Raw genomic sequence first — 14,182 nt, forward strand, 5'->3', positions numbered from 1 at the left:
TGCTGTTGAGAGAAAGAAAGAGAAATGTGACCAGCAAACTCAGAGTACGGCTGTGTTGTTCATACTTTGTCTAAATATAATCAGTATTTAGTTACAGTAATTAATTACTTTTTTCAAGTAACTTGACCAACACTGCTGAGGACCATTTTAAATAAACACCAGTTTTTGTGTCATCTTTGGTTTAAAATCTATGTCATTTGTATCCTTACCTGCAACCAAACAAATCAGTAAAAGCAGATTATCCATCTGAATCCGTCTGACTGTAAACATTGTGCTTCTTCTTATTCTCTTGATCAGGGGTGCCCAATCCCAGTCCTCGAGATCTACTATCCTGCAGCTTTTAGATGCATCCCTACTCCAACACAGCTGAATCAAATGGTATGATTACCTCTTCAGCATGCCATCAAGTTTGGCAAAGGCCTGATAACAAGGCATTCAGTTGATTCAGGTGTGTCAGAAGAAGGATGCGTCTAAAAGCTGCAGGACGGTAGCTCTCGAGGACTGGGATTGGGCACCCCTGCTCTTGATCTAATGACACATCTCTGAAGATTCTCCTCAAAGATATCTAAAAATAAATCTGTTTCCTGTGAGTAATGACGTGTCACTTCCTTTTAGTGACTTCAATCATTTTCTTCCAGTCAACAGCATTTGCTAAATTAGTTGCGATCATCTGTTTAATCTATCACAGTTTAAAGTTAAACATTAACACGTTATTATTATTGGATACATTTGTTTACTCTAATCCTGTGTAATTGAGAATTGTGTTATTGTGGGGTTAGAAATTGCAGTTGTGGGGTTATTAATAAAAGAGGAAGTTGGAGGCTTGAAGAGCGTAGTATTTTTAGAAAAAAACATTAACATCGTGATGTTGTGGCACTGTGTGTCATGGTCCGGAGTCTGTGACTCCGTGTTTATGTTTTAGTTTATTTTTATTCTGTGGTTTTGGTTACCTTGGGTGTTTGTACTCTTCTGTTTCATGTTCCTATGTTCTGTGTCCCCCAGTCTGTGTTAGGTTGGTGTGTTATGTCATTACGTGTATGTGTTTCCTGTTTTACTTTGAAGGTCCGTGTCTGATCTCAGTGTGTTCAATTTACTTTTCCCCTGTCTCGTCAGGTCGGATTACTCCCAGCTGTGCCCTCCTTTTGTGTCTCATTCCCTCGTTATCCTTCTGTGTATTTAAACCTCGTGTCTGCCTCTGTTAGTTGCTGATTCGTCTGTGTTGCGCCCCTTGGTCTGGTTTTGCCCGGCCCGTTGGAGCCGTCTGCGGGGAGAAAACGACGATTGCGCCGCCGGCGCGTCACCCCACAGCCGGACGTTGGGACTTCTGAATCGCCGGCTGTAGTGAGTGAGGACTCTTTTTCTTTTTCGAACTGTGGGACTATTTATTCAGGGGCTGTGTTTTGTGCAGCAGACGGCAATGAGAACTGCTTATCCGCTGCCCAGCAGCCTTCAGCTCAGTTTCCAGTGTCAGCTGTTCACTTCCGCTCTGTTGACACTACAGTGTCTCCTGTAGTCCAGTCTCCAGTGTCTCCTGTAGTCCAGTCTCCAGTGTCTCCTGTAGTCCAGTCTCCAGTGTCTCCTGTAGTCCAGTCTCCAGTGTCTCCTGTAGTCCAGTCTCCAGTGTCTCCTGTAGTCCAGTCTCCAGTGTCTCCTGTAGTCCAGTCTCCAGTGTCACCCGTAGTCCAGTCTCCGGTGTCTCCTGTAGTCCAGTCTCCGGTGTCTCCTGTAGTCCAGTCTCCGGTGTCTCCAGTGTCACCCGTAGCTCAGTCTCCGGTGCCTCCAGTGTCACCCGTAGCTCAGTCTCCGGTGCCTCCAGTGTCACCCGTAGCTCAGTCTCCGGTGCCTCCAGTGTCACCCGTAGCTCAGTCTTCGGTGCCTCCAGTGTCACCCTCAGCTCAGGCTTCTATGTCACCGCTAGCCCCGTCACTCGTTCAGTCCCCAGTTTCACTCATTCACTCCATGCAGGGAGAAAATCTTGTTTCTACTCAGTGCGTTTGTCATGGTTTAGCCGCTGTTGGCAGAGTTTTCCACTCCAGGGCTTCCCCAGAGGCTAGGTCTCAGTCCCCAGCTGATTCTGGACCCCGAAGTTTAAGCAGGCTCCTGAGAACTGCACTATGTCAGCGTTGCCTGGGCAGAGCCAGTGCTCAGTGCAGCGCCAGTTGCCTTTATGTCAGCCAAAGGACTTCATGCCTGTTGGCTTTGTTTTGGCCTCCGCTAGAGGGTCTGATGGACCGCTCTGGCCTTTGTCTCCTGTCGTCGCTGGAGGGTCCAAGGGATCCATCCATCCAGCCTGTTGCGCCTCCGTCTCCGGCTTTCACGCAGCCGCCTGCAGCGACATCCTCGTCTGGTCCGGCTTCAGAGCCATCATCCTCGTCTGGTCCGGCTTCAGAGCCATCATCCTCGTCTGGTCCGGCTTCAGAGCCATCATCCTCGTCTGGTCCGGCTTCAGAGCCATCATCCTCGTCTGGTCCGCCTTCAGAGTCATTATCCTCGCCTGCAGCAGCCTTTGCTTCTGCGTCTGCGTCGCCCGGTCCTGCTTCAGCTTCGCCCGGTCCAGCTTCAGCTTCAGCTTCGCCCGGTCCTGCCTCCGTGTCTTCGCCTTCAGCGTCGCCCGGTCCTGCTTCCGTGTCTTCGCCTTCAGCGTCGCCTGGTCCTGCCTTCGTGTCGCCTGGTCCTGCCTCGTCTGGGTCTGCAGTTAACCGGCCACTTTCCAGGCTGTTGGCCCCCGGACCAGTGCCTGAGTCGCCGCCGTTGCCGTCCGCACGGCCGGCCCCCGGACCAGTGCCTGAGTCGCCGCCGTTGCCTTCCGCACGGCCGGCCTCCAGACCAGCTCTGTCACCTGTGTCACCCACCTGGTCGGCCCCCCGACCGTTTGACTGAACTTTTGTGCCGGCGGCCTCCGGGTCTGCCCCCTAAACTGTTTCTCTGTTGCTGCCATTGCCGTCCACATGGTTGGCCCCCTGGCTTACTAGTGAACTGCTCTTTGTGCGCCAGTGTTTGTCGTGCACGTTTTCTTTTTGGACTCGTGGTGCTCCTGTTTTGTTTCGTTTCGAGCCCTCCTTCCTGGATCCCCGCCGCCCGCCCTGGTCGGGTTGTTTTCTGTTTTTGTGGTGGTTTTGTTTTTCTTGTTGGGCAGTCTGGAAGCCAGCCTTTGGGGGGGTGGTCCTGTCATGGTCTGTGACTCCGTGTTTATGTTTTAGTTTATTTTTATTCTGTGGTTTTGGTTACCTTGGGTGTTTGTACTCTTCTGTTTCATGGTTCATGTTCCTATGTTCTGTGTCCCCCAGTCTGTGTTAGGTTGGTGTGTTATGTCATTACGTGTATGTGTTTCCTGTTTTACTTTAGAGGTCTGTGTCTGATCTCAGTGTGTTCAATTTACTTTTCCCCTGTCTCGTCAGGTCGGATTACTCCCAGCCGTGCCCTCCTTTTGTGTCTCATTCCCTCGTTATCCTTCTGTGTATTTAAACCTCGTGTCTGCCTCTGTTAGTTGCTGGTTTGTCTGTGTTGTTCCCCTCAGTCTCCCTACGTCTCTCCGTACCCTCCTGCATCTTCATTCTGGTTTGTTTTGTCAGTTTTGCCCAGTTTAGGTTTACCAGTTTCATGTTCACCCACCACTTCTGTTTGTATCTACTCCTGTTCAATAAATACTCACCTGCACCAGTTTGTTTCTGTCGATATTAAATTATTCATAATGAGGCACTTTAGACAATTGATGTTTGTTTTTCTTTACTTAAAATTTTATTTCTGAGGTTCATGTTGGGACTCTCTTCAACTCTCTGTGAATGGTACTCATGGCCATTGATCAGTGGTCTTTGATCATTGGGTTTTGGTCAGTGGTTGTTGACCAATGGTCATGAGAATTTGCATAATTAAGATTAAGGAACTGACCTCCCAGCCCATTGTTGTCATGGTCCCCGTGTCTGCCCGGCTGACTCAGGTTGGCTACATATGTTTCTTGTTTACATCTACCTCTCTCACGCTTGCCGTGTCTCGCCAGGGCGGAGCTCATTGCGGGCTCCCGCCCCTGGCCCTCGCACCTGAAGTTAATCACACACCTGTGGCTCATCACCTAAACTCATCCACTACTTAAGGCAGTGGCTGGAAACATCTCGTCGCTGGACTATTGAGTAACCTCGGTAGTAAGCTCCAGAGTACTAGTCTCTTGTTGCCTTTTTGTATCGCTGACCCTTTGGATTAATCATTTGTTGTCTGTAAACAGGAATTCCGTTTCCCTGGAACCCTTGGTGTGCGGGCTGCTGGTGTGCTGTGTTTTTTGTGAAGTCCCTCGTGTGTGTGAAGAGCTCCTTTCCCGGATTTCCCTGTGCCCTAGATTTCCCCCGCCCTCTCACTTGTATATATTTGCACCTGGTGTTGTATAGTAATAAACGGAACTGTATTCTAGCTGCCTTGTCTGCACTTGAGTCTATCCCACTTCGTGACAATTGTTCCTTCAGTGGGCTGGTTTCAGTCACTATGCAAATTTACTGTTTATAAGATTTGGGGAAACCTGCAGTCAGCTGAGACTGAAGAAGTCACTTGGATTTTCTATACAGGCGCTGTGGAGAGCATCCTCACACAGAACATGACATCGTGGTTTGGGAACAGCTGTGTGAAGGACCAAAAAGCTCTCCAGAGAGTGATCCGTACAGCAGAACGCTGCTGCAGGATTGCTCTCCCCCCGCTTCAGGACACCTACACCAGGAGATGCCGGACTAGAGCAGCGCAGATACTGAAGGACCCGTCCCATCCTGGCAACAAACTGTTCCAACTTCTGCAATCTGGTAGAAGGTTCCGCATCTTCCGGGCAAGGACAGAGAGACTCAAGAGGAGCTTCTATCCCCAAGCCATCCGTGCCCTAAACACACACACCCGCCCTCTCACATCATCTATAATTGACTGAGACAGGACTCTCTTCCAAACACTCTAAACCAAGGCACAATGTACATTTCAAATTCCTTTAATTTTAAATATGTTTATATTGTCTATCCTGTAAAATAGTCAGATGTCTATTCATATTAATGTACAGAATTCACCTGCTTGCTGCTACTACTGCACATTCACCCAGTGTATATACTATATGTGTATATATGTATATATGTGTATATATGTATATATGTGTATATATATATATATATATATATGTTCTTCCTCTACACACACCCCCCCCCCCCCATTTTTGCACATGTCGAGGAGCGTGTCAGGCTACATTTCACTGTGTGTTATACTTGTATAACTATGCATGTGACAAATAAAGAACCTTGAACCTTGGATGAGTGACGAAACGTTTCTCCCACAAAACGCTACGTCCCGATGAGCAGAATCAACTTTTGGAGATTTACTTTCCTGCATGATTGAGAATGCATCAAGACCTGTTATCAACCATTTCATAACAACAGAAACATGTTTATATGTTCAAAAAGGGGGACCTAGTGCTAGAGCAGCTTTCATCAGAGTGTTAACACTCAATTTCTTGACAATTTCTGACAAGAAATGGACTCTAGAAATTGACAGCCACATTAGGGCCATCTTATATCTTCACTAGTAACTTAACATCTCCAACTTTGTCTTACATCATTTACCAGACCACTGAAAATGTTTGTGTTTAACCCTAAATTGTGATACATTAAATGGATGATTTCAACTAATTCAACAAATGTTGGAAACAGAAGCAAAATGACTAAAGTCAGTATGAGGAAGTGACACCTCCTTACTCATGCAACACAGATATATCTTTAGATGAAATTTTAGACATGCGTCATTAGAGTAGAGACTGAACCCACATAGCAAAATTGGTATGGCCCATTGATGGCCCTTTGGTGGCCCAGACCTGGTTTGCCAGATGTGGCCCACACATGGGCCAGCACAAGGCCAGTTGCAGACACACTGGTGGTCTTGTGCTGGTCCAGAACAGTTTCAGCTCTGGCCCCAGATGTCAGCCTAATGTGTACCTTACTCAAGCCATGTAATAACAACATGTGCCGGAACATAATTGTGCAAAAGCACCATGACAAAACTCTGTTCAGACACTGAATGGACTGATTCTTATATAGGACTTTTCTACTCTCCCGGATTACTTAAAGTGCCATATGCCACACTCACCCAATCACACACTTTCTACAAACCAAGTGCTTCCTACCTACATTCATACACATTCACACTCTTCACATGCAGACTGGAGGAGCCAGAGATCGAATCACTTACCTTCCAATCAGTAGGGGACCTGCTCTACTTCCTGAGCTACAGCCACCCAGTGGTAACTGTAAGTAAACCCTCACTAGGTTTTGGATAAAGTGTGCACTCACAAACCTGTCAAACCTGCGTTTGAAACGCTGGCTGCAATATTTGTTGCAATACTATATGTTCCTATGTTCCTAAAATAAACATAAATAGTGCCATCATTGCCAGACCTGGCCCACATCTGGTTATCATACACCCTGCCATCACACCAGTCAGTCAGAAGTGCCAGCTTGATGCCGGATCCAGGGAAGACCTGTTTTCTATGAGCCTGGGCCACATAAACCAAACCATAATCGGGCCAGATATTGCATGCCATCACATAAACAGTGCCATCTACGCCAGGCCTGGCCTATATCTGGATGACGGACCGCTTACCATGCCAGAAGTCAGCCAGCAGTGCCGGCTTGACACCAGATCTGGGCCAGACCTGTCTGCTATGTGGGAAAGAGAGAATGCACTATTATCACATTCCGGTGAATTCAGTGTATTTATTTCTTTATATATTTTTCCATTTAATGATTTTGAAAATTACACGTAATGAGAGATACAGCACACATTATTTTAAAATTTAAACCAAATATGAGACACAAACTGGTAAAAACATAATTAATTTGCTGGTAAAATATCTCTTTCATTTTTGACAACAGCAGCATCTGGGAAACAGTCTTTTTTCACTGTTTAGAGATGGTGATGAAGACTCTTTGCAGCGTGATGATTGCTCAGCATAACTGTGACAGTATTATATGGCTCTTCACTGAGTTTAGAAATAGTACCACTCTTTGGACATGGGCAGACTGACAAAGGAGCCGAAACTAAATCAGACAGACAGTGTGTTAAAGCAAACTGTGGTCTGGTTACAAAGAAGGTTACACATCAAGATGTTTGTCAGGACAACTACAGACAGTTCATGTCAGGAAGACAACAAGAAACAGACTCCCATGTACATCTTTCTATTGTTTACATCTTAATGTTGTCACCTCAAAATCAAACATGACAAGTCTACTTTAAATGTGCAGCTAATAAACTTTAAAATTTGAAAAAGAATAAATAAAATAAAATAAAAAATAAGAGTTTAAATATACAATACAATCTGAAAACAATACAGCTGCTGCAGAAAAATCAACCGTGTCACTGTGCATAAGAAGAAAAGTACTGTACAGTAGTTTACTCCTAAAAACACTGTATGGCTGTATGGAAATTTTAAGTCAACAGAATTCTTGGTATTACAGCTCTATCATTAAGACAAGGGGGAATCTGAGGAATTACAATTGTTATTACATAAACTTAATGTTTAGATGTGCATATGACAGCTGTGGTAGTGTTTAAGAGTTTGAGAGTAAAGAATATTTAAAAAAAAAAAACAATTAAAATGTAGACTTTATGAAAATTTGATGAAAGGTAAGTACAAATGGGTGTATTGTTTTAGAATGATATATTAATTACTTGCTCTGTTTGTGTTTTCTTTTCCAATGCTGCCTGTCTTTTTGTACATGAACACTGAATGTTCTTGAATAAAAATATCTATTTTGGACTTGTTCCCAGTTTTCTGTGCCCTGCGTCTGGGTCCTCACCCCTGTGAAACTGCTAAAAATACTTCAGAAAATGAAATTAGAGAGTCAATGCCTGCTTCAGAACCTTGTTTGGTAAATATTAAAACACAATTACAGTCAATGAGACTTGATTCGATCCTTCAGTTTTACAACACTCCACAGTCACAGACATTTCAAGCATTCAAACTGTCATCTTTATAATCAAAAAATCTAAATAAGAGCAGAACAACTCAGAGTTCAACCTCAGGGCAGCTCTAGAGGAACAGATGGACTTCAGTGTCTCGCTCAAGGGAGCAGGGGTGAGAGTTATTTCAGTAGGGTAAAGCATCATTTACCTAAATGTCCAAATGTCTCACTTAAATTCAAATCTACTTTTCTCACTGTTAGACCAATGCAGTTACATCTGTTAAAGCAAGGAAGTCAAATATAATTAAATTATTGAGATATTCTCAAAATTAAGAAAAAATCTGATCACAGTTTTCTATCCATTTCCTGTCGTGTTAGTGTTTGGGATTTTTTTGTTTGTTTGTTTTCTAGTATAATTTATGGTATTCTGGGGTATGTCACACTAGTAAAGCATCCACTTCTTGAGAGAATTGTTCTGTATATACTTACAAATGCAACATTCAGCACTTGAAATTAAAAATACTTGTGTGTCTCAATTTATGTTTATAGAACGGACAATATACATACACTACAAAAAACCCAAGAAAATCACATCTAATATACTTTTTTTTTTTTTTTTTTGACAAATAATGTCTACCTGAATCCTTGGAATGATGGGAAATACAAGATTTTAAGGCAGTTTCACCACTGATCTCAAAGTTGTGGCGCGAGCAAATAACAACTTTCTGTGTCAAGCTGACTCGACTTGCATGTCAAAAAGCTCTACTGTAACTGCAATTTGGCCCCACACTCTTCAAATCACAGTGTGCATACTGTGTCAAAAGCTGTGGATGAAGGCGTGTTTCACATTTTGATCACTGATAAAAAGGTGTCACAGGTTTTCACTGGATGCACCTGTAGATGAAGGAGGAAATTAATAGGAAACTCGAGATTTTGATTTAACAGCTCCATCATCCTTTTTTTTTTTTTGTTTGTTTGTTTTACAGATCTCGTCAAAGAAGCAGATCCAATGTGAACTATATCTGTTTCCTCCAGAATATTATCCAGAGTATTTGGATGATCTATCTTTAAAGTCATGTTGCTATTGCAGAATGTGTTTTTCATTGTTTCATAGCAACACTTGCACCAGTGGTTACTGTGTTTTGTGTTTATGTTAACAGAGAGCTGCAAAAGTAAATTCAAATAGTGTCCCATGAGAAATAACACAAATGCTCATCTTAAATTTACTTTCCTCCATAAAAGTAACAAAGTGTCACTGACTGGTGATTTAACCCAGTATTCCTGTATCATAACTTTTAGTTTCTTTTTCTGGACCCCCTTATATTACACAATTGTAGAGTAACACATTCTAAAATCTCTGTTTCCCCATCTTCTATCACTTAGTTAAACAAATTGTAGTCCTTTTATTTTTAACAACATAACAGCAATTAGCTACAAGCTAATTCTTTCTTGTTTTTCTTTTCTTTCTGTATTGTGCTGTATTATTCTCTTCTTGGTGTTATTTTTGCTAAATTAAATTACCTGAACTGGACCTTGATTTTAATATTTAAACATTAAGCAAAATCATCATCCTTTAAAAGCCAAATGAAGCCACGAGGGCTAACAGTGATGCACAGCTGCCTATTTTTTTTGTTGGCAAGTAGTTGCAGACTATTAGTGTAGTTATATTAATAAAATACTGTTGTACTTATTTATGTGTTTATTCCTTGCCCATATTGCACTTGGCAAGCTGAACAACTTGAGCAAGTGTCCAAACAGAGTCAGGAGTCCCACACTTTTAAAATAAATTATATCTCCTAAAAACAATCAGGTTGTCCTTGTGTAGCTTTCATACACATGAAATGCAATATGAGAGGCTTTTAGGTTGATCAGAGACAGAAGCCGCTTCGGAGCTGAGCCTCTGCTTCACCAATGACATATAGTTAATGTGGATATCTGTGCCAAAGGTTTCAGACAGACGCCATCCGGAGGTGTTTATTTTAAGATTAGTGCATTCCCAGGCCCTGTTTGGCTCAAGACCAAATGTACTAACCACAGACAAAAAAAACCTGCTACTGTTTCCATCTTTGCTAAAGTTTATGTGTGTTTACACTACGTGTCTGCCAAGGAGACTTAATAAAAAAAGTTTTACTGATGCAGTTTTCTGGTTGAATATTCTCTGCTCACTGTCTCCTATTGCTTCATTCATTTTATGTGGGTTTCAGTAAACTGAATTAAAAAACTTGGATGGGTGGGTTCAGGTGGTGAATGGCTGGGACTGGTTAGCCACCACCATTTTGTCCGTCTGTATCTGGAAGTCCCACAATATCTTAGCTCTGTCATTCTCCATCCCTCTTGGGGGCATTTCCCATTTTGACCTCAGGACTTCAAGGTTATACTCAGCACAGATATTTCTGTACACTATGCCAGCCACTTGGTTATGGCGTTCCATGTATGCCTTGCCTGCTAGCATCTTACAGTGTGTGAATGTGTGTGTGAATGGGTGGATGACAGGTTGTGTAAAGCGCTTTGAGGTCCTAAGGGACTAACCGCTATACAAATACAGGCCATTTACCATTTACTTACACCCTGCTGTTATGTGCTGGATTGTCTCTGGAGCATCTTTACACAGCCTGCACCTGGGGTCTTGCCTGGTGTGATAGACCCCAGCCTCTATGGATCTTGTACTCAGAGCTTGTTCTTGTGCTGCCATGATTAGTGCTTCCGTGCTGTCTTTCAGTCCAGCTTTGTCCAGCCACTGGTAGGATTTCTGGATATCAACCACCTCCTCTATCTGTCGGTGGTACATACCGTGCAGGGGCCTGTCCTTCCATGATGGTTCCTCGCCTTCCTCCACTTTCTTGGGTTTCTGCTGCCTGAGGTGTTCACTGAGCACTCGGTCAGTTGGGGCCATCTTCCCAATGTATTCTTGGATGTTCCTTGTCTCATCCTGGACTGTGGTGCTGACACTCACCAGTCCCCGGCCCCCTTCCTTCCGCTTAGCGTTAGAGCTGGGCGATATAAGATTTTTTCATATCACGATATGTTTTTTTCATTTCAGGCGATAACGATATCTATCACGATATAAGCCAAATAACTATATTTGTAAGATTTAAATGTGCCGTTGCTCACAAGTAAAATGTGAAATAATCAGCAGCTTGTTTTTATTTAAATATTTATTTCCCATAATAAGTTCAACAGGGTAGATGTACTTAAGGAACATGAGACTTTTTCAGATAAATAAAGGCAAATATTGCAAACTACACAAAAGGCAGCCGCTAAAGCGTTTAAGTTTCAAAATAGAACAAACGAAACAGACTAAATTGTCAATTCCACTTAGAAACAAAATATTAATTCTAAAAATAAATCTTAGTTTGTTTTACAGAAGAACAGACAATACTGACTAACTTTTGTCAATATCAAATAAACTGAGAACTAAAAGGAAATTCTCAATCTCTCCTTGTTGTATAGCTTAGCTTTTCAAACAGTTTTAACAGTTACTTTAGTCTGACAAAAGCCGAATGACGAATTAGCGCTTCCAGTCAGAGACTGAGGCTACGTCCACACGTACACGGGTGTTTTTGAAAACGGAGATTTTACGTTTTCATTTTAAAAAATAATCCCGTCCACACATAAAGGGAGAAATGAAGGAAAACGCCGCTATGAACATGCCAAAGCAGCAGGTGGAGCTAGATTCCTAACCGTGCAGAAATGTTGGCCAATCAGAATTCTAGAAGCCTCGGTGGGGAAAAAGTAAACAAAGCTGGGGCATAGAAGCAGAACAGAGTGGTATGTGTGGAGGGACAGTAACTGTGTGTATATGTAAGCATTTAAACACTGCAGAGAGTAGAATTAACAGTAACAGTATTGTAGAAATTCATTTCACCGAAACAATAACGTGGCGCACAGTGTGACGTCAAAAAATGCGCACACCTTTGACGCTGCGTTTTCTGTGTTTTTCTAGTCCACACGTAAATGCAAAAACGGAGTTTTCAAAAATATCCACCCTGGCCGGAGTTTTTAAAAATCTTCGTTTTCAGTGACCAAAAATGACGTGTGGACGAAAGGTGCAAATGCATAGAAAAATCTGCGTTTTCAAAAATACCCGGGTACGTGTGGACGTAGCCTGAGCATGCACCAGTTTATTGTATTTCCAGACTTGCTTTCGGCACAATTTACAGTGCACGCTACTCTGTTTTTTGTCAGACTTGAAATAGCCGAAATACCTTCACACTACGGAACTTCTATGGCTCTTCCGTTCGACAATCTCTCCGGCATTGGAACCATCATCTGTTTTCTCTTCGGTCACGCTCGGTTGATTTTTCTAGTCGGCACACTCATTTCCTCCATTACCCGGGCGGTACGGTGGCTGGCTGCTTCCCAAACAAATACACATGTGCGGCTTGGCACTTGTGCTGTACGTAACAAGTCACGTGACATGACGCTGCGGCTGTGATTGGTTCGGCTCTGCGCTACTTAATTTGGATTGGCTGTTCTTTTTTTTTTTTTTTTTTTTTTTTTTTTAAGAGGACAAGAGCGGTGAGATCTATCGCGATAGTTTAATTTTTCTATCGAGAAAAAGTTATATCACGATACATATCGTTATATCGCCCAGCTCTACTTAGCGTACAGCCTCAGGGTGCTGGACTTGGGGTGAAACCCTCCATGCATGGTAAGGAGCTTTCTTGTCTTGATGTCAGTGGCTTCTATCTCCTCCTTTGGCCAGCCTATTACCCCAGCAGGGCACCAGATCACGGGCAGGGCGTAGGTGTTGATAGCCCGGATCTTGTTCTTACCGTTCAGCTGACTCCTCAGGACTTGCCTGACCCTCTGCAGGTACTTGGTGGTTGCAGCTTTCCTAGCGGCCTCTTCATGGTTCCCATTTGCCTGCGGGATCCCCAGGTACTTGTAACTGTCCTCTATGTCTGCAATGTTGCCTTCTGGTAGTTTGATCCCCTCTTTTCTGGCTACCTTCCCTCTCTTGGTTAACATCCGACTACACTTCAGAATTTACTACATATATATATATATATATATATATATATATATATATATATATATATAGTAAATATTTTTTTCTGTAAAAGTTGTGTGTGTTTCTGTTCTTTGTCCTGTTCTGTTTCTGTTTGTATATGTGCTTTTATTCTGCTGCTGTCATGACCGAATTTCCCCTTGTGGGACAATTAAAGCATTATTCTATTCTATTCTATTCTATTCTATTTCATTAACAATAAATCATGCAGCAGGAAAGTGTATCCACTTGTTTTTCAGTTTACAGCTCAATAGTGCCATTCTCCAGACTATATTGGGGAAAAAATGTAAACATAAACAGTTCAATAGCAAAAAGCTGGCTCCCTGTTCCATAGTTTGCCTTTTATCCTCTCGCCCTCTCTTCTTTGTTCTCTTTCCACTCACCCTTAACTGGTCCCATTGGGTGGCTGCCCCTCCCTGAGCCTGGTTCAGCTGGAGCTTTCTTCCTGTTAAAAGATAGTTTTTCTTTCCCAAGTTCTTGCTCATAGAGGGGTGTTATGTGACAACTGTTGTGAATGGCACTACGTAAATTAAAGTGATCTTTTATGCTGCATTTATTTTAAACAGCATTGAAGGATAGCTATTTCACTTTTCCCTCTAACTGCAAATTATTATTAGTTAAGTTTGAACTCAAAGATGTAACATCAATGTGCAACACCTGGGTTAGTTGATCTTGAGATAACTTAAATATTGAGACTATTGATGGCACTCTAGTGCAGATGGAAAATATCAAACGCCTGTCAGCAGCTGGTTTGTTTAGTAGAACTAAGAGAAAGAAACAACTACACTGTCAATGACTTACCAAGCATTTAAAGAAATATCATCCTATTACATTTTTTCTGTATACACTGTGTTTTTATTACTGTTTCTGTTTTATTTTTGGTTATGTTGCATAGTGTTCCATATCTTCATAATAATATGTTGTGTCATTTTGAGACATTTAATATTCTAAATTTGCCACTTTGTGAGGACAATTTTCATATCCTGGTGATTTCTCTGAATTTTTTGCCCTTTTCTGTCTAAAATAGTCAAATAATTTAGTGTTGACATTTTATTCTTAACCCCACGTAAAAGTCGTTTGTCTGTCAGCTCCCTGGTATCTCTGGGCCAAGAATGCGGAGTAATATACTTGGGAGCTGCGGAGCATCACTTAACATTCCCTGTGCAGAGCTATGCTGTGTAACCTAACAACCACACAGGGGAAACAAACAGAACTAAAAGGCGACACTGATTAATGCAGAAGAGCTAACTTTGCTAGG

Source organism: Simochromis diagramma, unplaced genomic scaffold, assembly GCF_900408965.1.
Source record: "Simochromis diagramma unplaced genomic scaffold, fSimDia1.1 OVJJ01000802.1, whole genome shotgun sequence".
NCBI lineage: Eukaryota > Metazoa > Chordata > Actinopteri > Cichliformes > Cichlidae > Simochromis > Simochromis diagramma.